We start from the raw sequence: 12,634 nt of genomic DNA on the forward strand, positions 1-12,634 counted from the left end.
CTTGGCAAACGTATAGCTAGAAGCGCCTCGCGAACACGCGCAAGATCACGCGAACATACACGTCGCAACAAAAACAATTTTGTATTCGCACGTATTCGCGGCTTCCGAAATCGATCTCGCACGGATTCGCGCCCCAAAAAACGCGCGAAATTGCAGAAAAAACGATTTTAGCTAAACTGAAAGCAATGAGCAGGTGCAAAAGTTCAAACTTAACATTAGTAACATTCAAGGTAGTGCTTCCTGATGGGCCCCTCCAGAGTTTGCAACTATTCTATGACCCTGCTATGACCCAAACAGCAGGCTCATAGAATAGCACCATAAAGGTCCTGTGAAAAAAAAATTTCACTGCAACAAAAAGCAAATTACAGATAAGGAAGGAAGCAGGTGCCAGCCAGACTGGAACTTTCAAAATTACTGACACATTAATGAAACACAAATTAATTGATGGCAGTTGAAGAAGGGCAGGTGTGCTTGCTTTTTTCAACCACCATAATCTACAGTGATAAATAAACCTAATAGGTGCCAGTGAGGATGTACCAGAGGGTGGCATGGGTGTCCCAGAGGGTGGCAGTGGTGAAACAGAGGGTGCTGTGAACCTGTGATGATAAACCAGACGTAGAAACAACATAGTCGCGGCCGTTGCGAGCCGAAAAGTAAGTTCGCAATTGCGAACTTGTCCCAAAATCAGCGCGAACACGCGCCAACACAAAAAACGGAAAAATCCGCAAATCCGCTAGAGTTCGCGGATCTTCGCGGATTGCGAATCCGTAAATCCGCAAGTTCGCGTACGCGAGATCCGCTAGATCCGCCCATGCTTACTGGCCATACATTTCTGGGGGCACTTTAAAATCTCTGGCTACCTCTATTAAATCAGGCTCTCCGTGTGATCCCCTCCCTATCAACATTATGTGCCAATTGGATGAAAGTGCTCTAGGAACTATTGCCGAGACACTTAATGCCTCCATTCGTTTGGCAACTGTCCCGGCGTCCTGGAAGCATGCTATGGTCAGCCCCCTGCTGAAAAAGCCATCTGCTGATCCAGAGGTCCTTGCGAATTATCGTCCGATCTCTCTGCTGCCTGCCTTCTCGAAAATTTTGGAGAAGCATATCCATGGTGCACTCTCATCGCACGCGGAGAATAACAACTTGCTCCATTTCTCCCAATCGGGTTTCAGGGCAGGCCATTCAACTGAATCTGCCCTCCTGGGAGTTACGGAGAAAATCAGGGCACTTTTGGACGACGGGCAAACGGTGGCTCTTGTCCTGCTTGATTTGAGCGCGGCCTTCGACACCATCTCGCACAACAGACTGCTTGCCAGGTTGAGTGTGGATGGTGTCGGAGGGACCGCATTGGGCTGGATCAGATCCTATCTGAGCAACCGGACGTTCCAGATCTCGTCCTCACACGCACAGTCGGACATTTTTCTGTCACCTCATGGCGTGCCCCAGGGCTCAATTTTAAGTCCGCTATTTTTCAACCTTTATCTCCGCCCCCTCGCTGATCTAGCAGAGCGGGTAGGTCTTGAACTCATGACCTACGCGGATGACTCACAGATAATTTTTTCCCTTACCAACTCAGAGTCTTCATCCCCTTCAGTCTTGAAACTTGGTCTCCAAGAGGTCTTCAGCTGGATGTCAACTAACCAGCTGAAGCTTAATGGGGAGAAGACAGAGATTCTTCTCTTGGGAAAAAATCGTGATCTGTGGCAGGATAGGCATTGGCCGCCATCTATGGGCGTTTTCCCCAGTCCGGCTACCCAGGTTAGAAACCTTGGGGTGTGTATCGATGATTCTTTGTCAATGAAGCAACAGGCCAATAAAGTGGCTGGTATTTGTTTTACCATCATTAAATGGCTGCGGAAGATTATCTGGATGCTACCTTTGGATACCCAGAAGACCGTAGTCAATGCGCTAATAACATCTAGGCTTGACTACGGTAACATTCTCTATCTGGGCTCCAATTTAGCCGTAGTCAGACGACTACAATTGGTCCAGAACTCCGCAGCCAGGCTGTTGTGTAAGATCCCTAGGACAGCAAGGATCTCGAAGCACCTTAAAGACCTACACTGGTTGAAAGTTGAAAACCGGGTCCGGTTTAAGGCCTTGACCTATATGTTCAAGATCAGGGCAGGAACCGCACCACGGTACCTGCAGAACTTGGTTAGGCCCCATGTTCCTGTACGGAACCTCCGTTCCTCAAATGGAGCAACTTTTGTGGTTCCCAGATTCAAACTGGCCCGAATGGGAGGTAAATCTTTCTCCCACTTGGGACCAGTTCTTTGGAACTCCCTCCCTTTAGCCTTGCGCAAAGAGGAAAATTTCGCCAGTTTCAAGAAAAAAGTTAAAACTTGGCTGTTTAATAAATAACTGGTTACATTAATGGCTGTTGATTTTTTGACGGCATTTGCTTTTTCTGTATTTCGTTCTCTTAGCCATGGCGCCGGGAAACCCTTTGTGGGTATCTGTGCGCATTACAAGGGTAAAAAATAATAATAATAATAATGCTTGGGAAAGTTGGCAACTTTCTCAAGCATGCGCACTGTAAGTTCCCCAGCGGGACCCAGGGGTGCTTGTTCTTCGCCTGCCACAGTGCCACAGCCCGGGTCTCCAAAGGGCGACAGGGCGAGGGCAAAATGTGCCCCCCTAGCCAGGATTGGCTGGTCCACCGGCGCAGCATCCCATTGGATGCCGCGCGTGGGGGTGGCCTGGCATTCGTGATTCGTTGCTGCTGAGTCATAGAGGCGGGAAGTCCAAGGAAGGGGGAAGCCAGAGGTGTTCGGGACGGGGTCGAGAAAGGAAGGCAGTCCTCAGACAGCGCAGACACCGGCAGCCAGGTACCAGGAAGGAAATGGTTCGTTTTGTGCAGCACAGTAAAAGTTCATTGAATAGAGCCCACGCCTCTTATAATAGATGCTGTTTGTTTTCTATGTAAAATCATTGTAGCGTGCAAACTGTGAGCCAGTAAACGGAGAATATCTTGCTATACTATGGGAATTATTTGGAAGTGTCCCATTGTTGCCGTAGTAGTAAATGCGTGAACGTGCGTTTATAAGTACTGTTGCTGTAATTTGTAAATCATGTGTGATTGAGTTCTGTTTATAGTGTGTGTGATGTGACGCCACTCGAGGAGGGCTCGTGTGAGTAGCGTGTTGACGTCTGTGCAAGGACTCGAAATCCCACAGTAAAAGTAGATAGAGGCGGGTGATGGCTTTGCAATGTCGCGCTCATCGTTTATTTAATTATATTTTATTTATAAAGCCCCTGATTCTCAAAGCCTTCTAGGGGCCAAAAGGCGCCTAATAAACATGCCACACACAGCGCTGTAGGCTGAGGGGCTGGGAGTGGGACCCCCCACGCTGAGCTGCTTGGGTACCACCAGACTAGAAGCCATGATTGCAATAGCGAAGATTCCACATTGGGCTGCAGCAAAGCAATCTGGAGGGAATGACTCTGGCCAAATCCTAGCTGGGTCTAAGAAGGGACCCTGAATGTAATAGCTCAACCTCTGGGTAACTCCTTCCCGTGCCTGGCTGATGTGACAGCTCAGACTCCCTGGGACCTGTATCCACGAACACTACTGTCACAGTGTCCACACGCCTCTTCCTGGGAACTGATCCAATGCACTGTCTACACTTTTTGTGAAAAAGAAACTCTGCATTTCACCTGGGCTACCCCTAAGAAACCTGATCTCATAATCAGAGCCACTGGAATTATGCGGCAGGGTTCACACAATTATCATTATTATGGGCAAATATTTCACCTCATTAGTACCAAATGAACTCCGAAATATAGCAGTAAGCAACTGAATGGTGACCTCAACCTTTGCAAAGGGCATTCCACTTCATGGCAACCCGTGTCACGCGTTCGTAACCACTAGGACCACCACCCTTGTAGAATGAGCATCCTAGCCTACTAACCGGTGCCCCGCGTACATTGGGTAGCACCCTCAGATACAGAGCATCACCACAGCACACTGAAGAGCATTTTAATATTATTGACATCACCATGGTATTTTTAAGCAGTGCTGTTAAACTAATATAAGTTCTCTGATATCCACAAGATAATTTTTGACAGCAACTTCCAATATTTGAAAAGAGCCCGGGTGGTTGTGGCTATACAAGTGAATTCTGTTTAGCGCTCTGGTGTTATTAGTAGTGCCCTGGAATATTTTTAAGTTACTTCAAGGTAAGAAGCAGCAGTATCATAGCATATGATGGCAACATTCAGATACCTGAAGCTAGCTTATTTTAGGATATTTTAATTTCCGGCATACAAAATCTGATAAGAAGTTCAGTTGCACTGCAACCATGATGTGTCTTAAATTAAATTAAGCCTAGGCAATGGTGGCTAAAGAGTGCAGACTTGCCCCATTTCTCGACCTTGATGATTTAGTGGTCCAGGATGTCCAACTGGAGGGACATCTTGAAGCAGGAGATTGCCCGTGCCTGTTGCCCTCCTGCAGTACCCAGGTAAGGGATGCAAGGAATAAATGTAGAGGATTATCTACTGAGGGATAGGACAGCAGCGGTGCGTCCATTGGGGCGTAGGGACGTATCACCCTGTGCTTCTGGTGCCCTCTGCCTGTCCGACTCTATGCCACAGCAACCTGCTCCCTGTCTCTACTCTCTGCCCTCCTTCCCCTCGCTCTCACCCCGTGTTTCCAGTACCTTCTGCCTGCTTAGCTCTCTATGCCACAGCACCCTGCCTCTACTCTCTGCACCCCTGCTCTCACTTTTTAGTTATGTTTTATATTATTGTATGTGAAAGTTTTAACACATTTATTAGAACTTTCACATGCAATAATATAAAACATAACTAAAAACTTAAAAGATCCCGAAGGCGAGACCTATTGGCTATGCCAATGCTTGTTCCACTTAGGGAATCCTCAGCGACTGAAATGGATTTAGGCAAAAGAATGCAGGAGAACCACTTGTGACCTCTTTTGCAGCCCAGCCAAAAAACACAGTGCTAGCTGCAGACTTTTCTGTCAGAGAGCCTTATTGGGTCTTGTCAGTGCTCCTTAAATTCCTTTGTGTTTATGTATTATGTGCGCTGTGTGACTAACTATTCTGGTTGGCATAAAGGTGCCTAAAATTTGATGTCAAAATCACGGATATGATTTCTGAAAACAGACAAAGTAAACATTTTGCGAAAGGGGTTCCTCATTGAACCCACACTCTACCCTATCCTTTCCAAGAGCTCCAGATGCCTTAACCCTCTCATCTTTTCCACTCGGGAACATTGCAGATTCTACTAGGTAGTAAATTCAGCCTGCTGATGTCAAATGTCTCCTGTAATCAATGTATTGAATCATGGACTACTGTGAGGGTCGCAGAATACACAGCGCTTTACCCTCCACAACAAGTTAGATGCTCCAAGAAGGTTGTAATCAGGGCTAAGCAGGATATATTCTGAAATTTGCTTTTCATAGTGGTATATGACGCCAACTGTGTAACAAATAAGTTCTCCATTCGGGTATCAGTACCCAGCCATTGCAGTGCGAGAAACTCCATTTCCCTGAAAGTTTTCAGAGCAGTGTAAAAAAAATGCAACAAATAAGTTTCCTTTGCCTGCCAAATGAAACTTCCAGGCAGTAATTGTGTGATTACAGCATTCATGTTGCTGGCTGTGATTAACTGTTGAGTCTCGTTAAGCACCGCTGTGGATACGAAGATAGGGGCTCCGAGTTTGGCATGAGATGCAACCATGTGTAGAGGACCATACTTTTGGCTGGGGAATGAAACCCATAAGGTTCCAGTTGCGCTCTTTGCACGAAACAGAAACCGGCTTCTAGCAAGACTGAGAGCGAACAAAGATGTACAGAAGAATTCCATTGTTATGCTGCAAGGAGGGGAAGAGACCCAAAGATACTGCACAGATACTGGGATTATTTTTCGCCAGGAGTCTTTCTTTCATTGGACCTTTGGAGTAACAGAAGCAGACTGCTTCGGTGCTATTGATGTCGAAACAGGAAAATCGTTACTTTTTGTTCCCAAACTCCCCGAGAGCTATGCAGTCTGGATGGGAAAGATTGAAAGATTCACCCACGGGATTATTTCAAAAAGAAGTGCACTATACAGTTGAGATTTCCAGTGTCCTGGCATCAAGGAACCCGTCCGTTCTTCTTACTCTGCGTGGCATTAATACAGATAGTGGAAATGTCTGCAAAGAAGCTTCATTTGAAGGAATTAGCCAATTTCAAGTGAAAAATAAAATTCTTCATCCAGAAATAGTGGAGTGCCGTGTAATTAAGACCGACTTGGAGTTGGAAGTCTTGCGCTACAGTAACAGGATCTCCAGCGAGGCCCATAAAGAGGTTATGAAAGCGGCTAAACTGGGGATGAAAGAGTACGAATTGGAAAGCCTGTTCCTGCATTATTGCTATAAACGTGGAGGCATGCGGCACACGTCATACACTTGCATATGTGGCAGTGGAGACAACTCATCCATTTTGCATTACGGGCATGCTGGAGCCCCAAATGACAAGACCGTTGTTGATGGCGATTTGTGCTTGTTTGATATGGGAGGAGAATATCACTGCTATGGGTCAGACATCACCTGCACGTTCCCTGCGAATGGAAAATTCACTCCTGATCAGAAGGCCATCTATGAAGCTGTGCTTCATTCATCACGTGCTGTCATGAAGGCAGTAAAACCAGGTGTTGCCTGGCCAGATATGCATCGTCTAGCAGACATAGTTCATCTGGAAGAACTGACCAAAATTGGCATTTTGAAAGGCAACGTGGATGACTGGTGAAAGTTCATCTGGGTGCAATATTTATGCCACATGGTCTGGGACATTTTCTTGGCATTGACATGCATGATGTTGGAGGCTACCCAGAGGGAGTTGAACGGAGTACGGAGCCTGGTCTCAAAAGCTTGCGTACTGGACGGATTCTTCAGGAAGGCATGGTGCTAACAATTGAACCAGGAATTTACTTTATTGATCACTTGCTCGACCAAGCACTGGCAGACCCCGCACAATCCCATTGCCAGTGTAAAGTTCTAAACTTGCTAGATTGATTCAGACATTGGCTCTGAGCAGCCGTCTGTGTCTGGCGTTTCTTGCAGAGCTACAGTGTTGTGATGAAACTTCTCCTATGCACAGCCTTTCAGCAACCTCTGAAATGCAAGAGCGCATGAATTGGTGAAATGCAAATGCTGATTTTTACAATGTGAACATTACTGAATATCTGTTTTTATAAGATGATCATCCCTCTAAGGTGATTCAGATATAAACTATGCATTCTGTGTAACTGCTTTCTTTGATTAACTGTCGATAATCACGTTCATCTGGATAGGCTGCTTCTGCTGATAGCACTCATAACGTTGTTGGAGGAGTTATTGCTGTGTGGGTTATGTGACGCGTTTGCAAAAAGGCATGAATTGTTATTTGTTATTATTATCATGTATGTGTTGACTTTGAGAGAAGGCGTCCAGTGTAGTTCATATGAAAGCTGAGTTTGATAGCTGCGCCGATGGTAGCAGAAGGATCAATTTTGCATTTTTTACAGGTTTCTCAAAATGTAGATCACTTGAATATTAGGATCATGGCGGTTCTGCAACTTTTCAACTAACTTATTTCTAGTCCACCTCTGTAGCCAGATCTTCCAGTTTTAAAGAACGTTGCTTGATTTCTGCCACTGCCAAGCCTATGCGTCACTGTCAGAGGCTTAATGCGCTGGACGTCTCTGGCAAAGTTCAAGTGACACTGCGAGCTCTGAAGGTTAGAGGTCACTTGCAACATTCAGACAAGGTCTCTGCATCACTAGTTTGTTTCACACCTATAGGCAAGACCACCAGAATTATGCGATTCTGTTGCCGCAGCGTTTTCTGCGTTAATCGGGGATTAGTAAGGTTAAATATTTGCCTTAACGCCGTTACCATGTGTAAAACTGTCAAAGTTATGAAGTAATACTATCAGAGTGTGGCACATTACACTGCACAATTTGACTTTTCTTGATGCATAATCTAGCCAACCCTGCCACATACTTTGGTCCTTCCCTGCCGCATAATTCCAGTGGCCTTGTCTCTAGGTGTTGCAGTATTACTTAGATTTAAGACATGTAAAACTATCCAGTAGTAGTCTGTGGCCATGCCCTCTCTGCCCCTCCCACCAACACATCTCCAAAACAGCGATGGTCTGTGGTCTAAAGCATTTATGTCATAGCTCTCTGTTGGACTCCATGATCACATGTTCCAATCCTAGCTTGCCCACTTAGCCTTTCATTTTTCTAAGGTCGATAAAATAAATACCGTTGAGTTGGATAACAATAGCATCCGCTTTTCCGCGTTAAGATAGCCATCGGTGAAAGTATGTTTTACCTAAGCATGCGTTATATACCTTGTTTTATTTACGGGTACATCACAACTTTAGGTACACATGTATGCATGTCATTCAGGAACACTAAGCTTCCCGGCTTATAGGAAGAGTAACGCTGCCTTTGTCGCAGGACCTCACAGCTCCATCAAGTTTCTTGCCCATGTTTATGAAGCGACGTGTTTCAGAGTGTTGAAGTTATGCAAAGGGTGATGGGGCAGGAAATATGTTTTAGAACTCCCTCAGGGGGAGCTCTCCCTCTAAGCCTGTCTGGGGCATATTTTCTTTTTCTGGCTACTCCCTTGTTTACATCAAATATTTTTACTCTGTAATAATATCCCTGTACGTGCTTAATGTACTTAAAAAGGCAGCCTAGTGCATGACTTGTAACATATTAGAATGCATCATGTGTGATGTTTCAGAGGATTTTTATGCCCTTAGAGAGGCAAGCTGCCGCGCATAACTATTAGAAGATATCCATGAGCTGAATAATGGTGTTTAAATTACCAACAATGTCCATGAAGTCTTCCTACACACTCCTTTCACATTTCCATTTTATATTTAAAATGCATTACCTTAATCAGTCCAGTTTGCGCCTTAGGCAAGACATCATGGCTCACATTAGAGGCTTTTACAAGTGTGAATGTATGAAGCTCTGTGGTTATACTGAATATGCAGCTACCTATGTTATGCCATCTATTAATGTAATAACTGCACTTTCACAATTGCTTTATTAACCTTCCTGCTTTCTCAAATTTGCTTGAAAATGCATGATTTTTCGTCGTTTTTTTTCAAAATTTTCTTGGGGGGGGTTAAACCCCCAAAACCCCCTTTTGGGGTTCGGGCTCGCTCGCTGCGCTCTCTCGCTACGGTGCTGTTTGCGAATCACTTTGCGCCCCACCACTTTCAAATGTCACCACCGCCCCTGCCCCTCATTGTACACGCACATGCTGCAAGTTACGCCCAGCCAGCAATCTCATTGGGCATTGAAGCTGCACGGCTAAGTAATAGTGCTAGAATAATATTCTATGGGGAAGTAATACCATCAGATTAACAAAATAATAGAATAGCCTGGTTAACATTACCATCTTGCAAAGGGCTATTCGGCCCTGAACTGTGAGGGGAAGGGAACACCAGAAAGTGATTTAAGGCCAGAGTGAGGATATGGCCCTCCTAAGGTTGCCCTCTATCATTTCTTTCCTGGAGTAGTAAATGTTAATTCCTAGATAACAGAAGGTACAGGGTTCCCGCTTGAGGACATCAGTGTCCACCGCCAGGGCTTGTGGTGTATATTCGGGGCGCAAGGGTAACCGGCATGTTTTGCCTCAGTTTACTCTTAGCCCGGAGGTGAACCTAAAAGCACCCAGAATGTCGGCTATGCCCCTCACTCACTACTGTATATCCTTTACGTAGCTCAAGACATCATCTGCGTAAAGGGAGATGGCATGCGTCCTGCCATTCAGTTGTATGGCCAAATGCCGTCCAGACTGTTGCATGCAATTAGTGAGGGGCTCCATCACCAAGATGAAGAGGGACAGATGGCACCCCTTGCACACTCAAAGCAGCGGAGATCAAGCAACCTGTTTTTACCCTCACTACAGGTTCTGTATAAAGTAGCTGGATCATTTTCAACAGCCTTCGCTCTATGCCCACGTCCTGCAGGACCATAAACATATACTCCCAGTATAATGTGTTGAATGCTTTTTTGAGATCAAAACACGGCAGGCAGAATAAGGCCAGACCTTGGGAGCTTCCTCTAATATTCGATGCAAGCAGCAGGTATAAAACCATTCTGGTGTGAGTAAACTCAGGTAGGAGTGGCAACAATCGAGCTGCCAAAATCTTTCAGAAGATTTTATAGGTGCTGCCCATCAAATAAAGGGGCCTATAAGATGTGACCTCCAGGGCATATCTATTTGATATCTGTAACAAGACCAGCAATGCTTCACGCAAAAGGAGGCAGGCAACCGGTCACAATGGGGACAGAGTGTAAAACTCAACTAATTTAGAGGTCAGCAATGATTCGTGAGCCTTATAAAATTCTATTGGTCTGTCCAGGCCCGGGCTTTTATAGGTAGGTGAGTCCCAGACAGCCCTACGGATCTCTTGCTCTAGGATGTGGGTATTCAGAGCTTCCATTCGAGCTGCAAGCACTAGACACAAAGTCATGGTGAGGTGTAACTCTTGCTTTTGAGCATTGCCAGGGAGGGTCAGGTCGGTACAAGATATGATAATGGTCGCAAAAATCATTGTGGATTTCCGCTTGAGTACACACGATGGAATCAGGTGATATACGGATGGAAGTTATTGGAACTGGGTTAGTGTCTTGGTGGACTAGCCATGCTAATAAGTGGCCCGCCATGTCATCTTCTGCATGGGTCTTGTCCAGGTATGCCTTGTAATCCATGCACCGCCAGGAGTCAAGACGCTCTGCAATGAGGGTCCCTGGCCTCTGCCAAAACTGTGCGGGTGGCCCCACCACCCAATGTGGTCTGCTCCAGTCTGTGTAGGAAATTCTCAACCTGGTCCAGCTTGCTACTAATCCTTCCACATGCTCTAGTGACAGCATGTATGCAATAGTTTCATAGTATTACTTTCAATGCATCCCCTTCCACTAAGCAGAATGTAGCAGAGTCGCTATTTTGAGAGAAGCAACTACCGACGATTTTGCAGGTCGACGCACGAAAATTCCAGGGCTGTCAGCTGCAGGCACCAAGTAGGGACTACCGTTACAGGCTGACCCCACACGAATTGTATCAGTAAGAGGTTATAATCAAACAAAATCCTACCCAAGTATTCCGCATCCATGATTAGGAGGTGTTGGTAGTGTGGCAGAGGATGTGGCCCAGTCTTACATGCAAATCACGCATTAGAGAATAAAATGAGTATTCTTGACTTGTTGGGTGGATGAGGCACCAGCTATCTGCCTGTGAAAAGTATGCTGCAAGACACACTATGGGGGATTTAATTAGCGGAGGGGTGCGATCTATCTAGTGTGGGGTCTAGCACACAGCTGAAATCATCCCCTGTAGCCCAAGGTACGTAAGACCAGAGCAATAAGATTGTAGATAGATACGGTAAGAAGGGCATCTGGGCTGTGTTCAGCAAATAGACCCTCCCCAACAGCAGCGCCCTGCCATCTAATGTACCATCCACGAGCACATAACACCCTTACGGATCAGTTTCCACAGCTAGACAGTGGAAGGGCACAGTTGGCTGAATCTAAATATGTGTCCCCCTCACAAACCCTGAGCACATGGGGGCATATTAGCAAGAAATAGCGATATGTATTGCTAAATGTGCTTAGCGCATTTTGTTTTATCGCCGCCTATCGCTGGATATGTTAGTGGAGAAAACCTGCTATTAGCAACGTTTTGCTCCATTGTGCTAAAATATCCAGCGATAGTGGCGAAATGCATGAATATCGCTGGAAATCCAGCGATATTCACGCATTAACGCCAATAGGGACTTAACCTGAAAATCCACCTCCCATTGGAAAAACAGGTAAGTCATGTTTTTAGCAGGCATTGGATTATAGGGATAATCGCGCTTAGCGCAATTTTTTTATCGTTATGCCCTCCTTGCTAATAGGCGATAGCTGTGTTTGCGACTGATTTCAGTCGCCAACAGTTTGGGTACGCCCACTTTGCATGTCATTAGCGATAAATATCGCTGACATGCAAAGTGTGCCCCAAACCGGTCGCTACTATTTAGTGGCAAAAAGTGCTGCTGAAGCGGTGATATGGCCCTTGCTAATATGCCCCGTAGTCCCGTAGCGGTGGTCCCTCCAGCATTTCTTGAGATGGAGGTTTTCTCCTTTGGCGAAGTGTGTTTCTTGTAGGAGTGTGACGTGGGCACCCTTGTGATTAAGATCTTGGTGGATTGAGTGACGTTTCATGGCGTGTTCATGCCATCGACATTCCATGTAAGGGCTGACAACTTATCCATGGTATCATGCGGAGAAAGGGGACTGATATCAGAGGAAGGTCTAGAGCACTGAGAGGCACCAGATCAATAGTCTGTCTCTAGATAGGTCATACCATATAGAAGGTTCCAGGCTTAATAAAGAAATCAACACAAACAACCCAACTCCCATCCCCAGGTCAGTAGAGCAACATCTGACCATCCAAACAGTTAACACATATCGTAAGAGTTGCAGGGCTGTGCTGTGGCAAGTGTGGGCCTCTGGTACCCCAGCATGTGAGAGCAGAGGGCATATATTGGTGAATAACGAGTGATTACTGATGAGATTCTCAACCCGGGGCTCCCCATATGATTATCTGGTACAATAGTAAGAGTACAAATCTCCTGTGC

The 12,634-nt window shown here is 45.8% G+C and overlaps 1 protein-coding gene and 1 pseudogene across 2 annotated transcripts in view; one reads left to right on the top strand and one right to left on the bottom strand.

Annotated features, from left to right (window-relative positions):
• Positions 1 to 12,634, bottom strand: part of MEGF11 (multiple EGF like domains 11) — a 1,491,879-nt gene that overhangs the window by 89,523 nt on the left and 1,389,722 nt on the right. The window lies entirely within an intron of this gene.
• On the top strand, positions 5,707 to 7,023 carry LOC144825354 (xaa-Pro dipeptidase pseudogene; annotated as a pseudogene).

The sequence above is a fragment of the Lissotriton helveticus genome, chromosome 3_1 (genome assembly GCF_964261635.1).
Source record: "Lissotriton helveticus chromosome 3_1, aLisHel1.1, whole genome shotgun sequence".
NCBI lineage: Eukaryota > Metazoa > Chordata > Amphibia > Caudata > Salamandridae > Lissotriton > Lissotriton helveticus.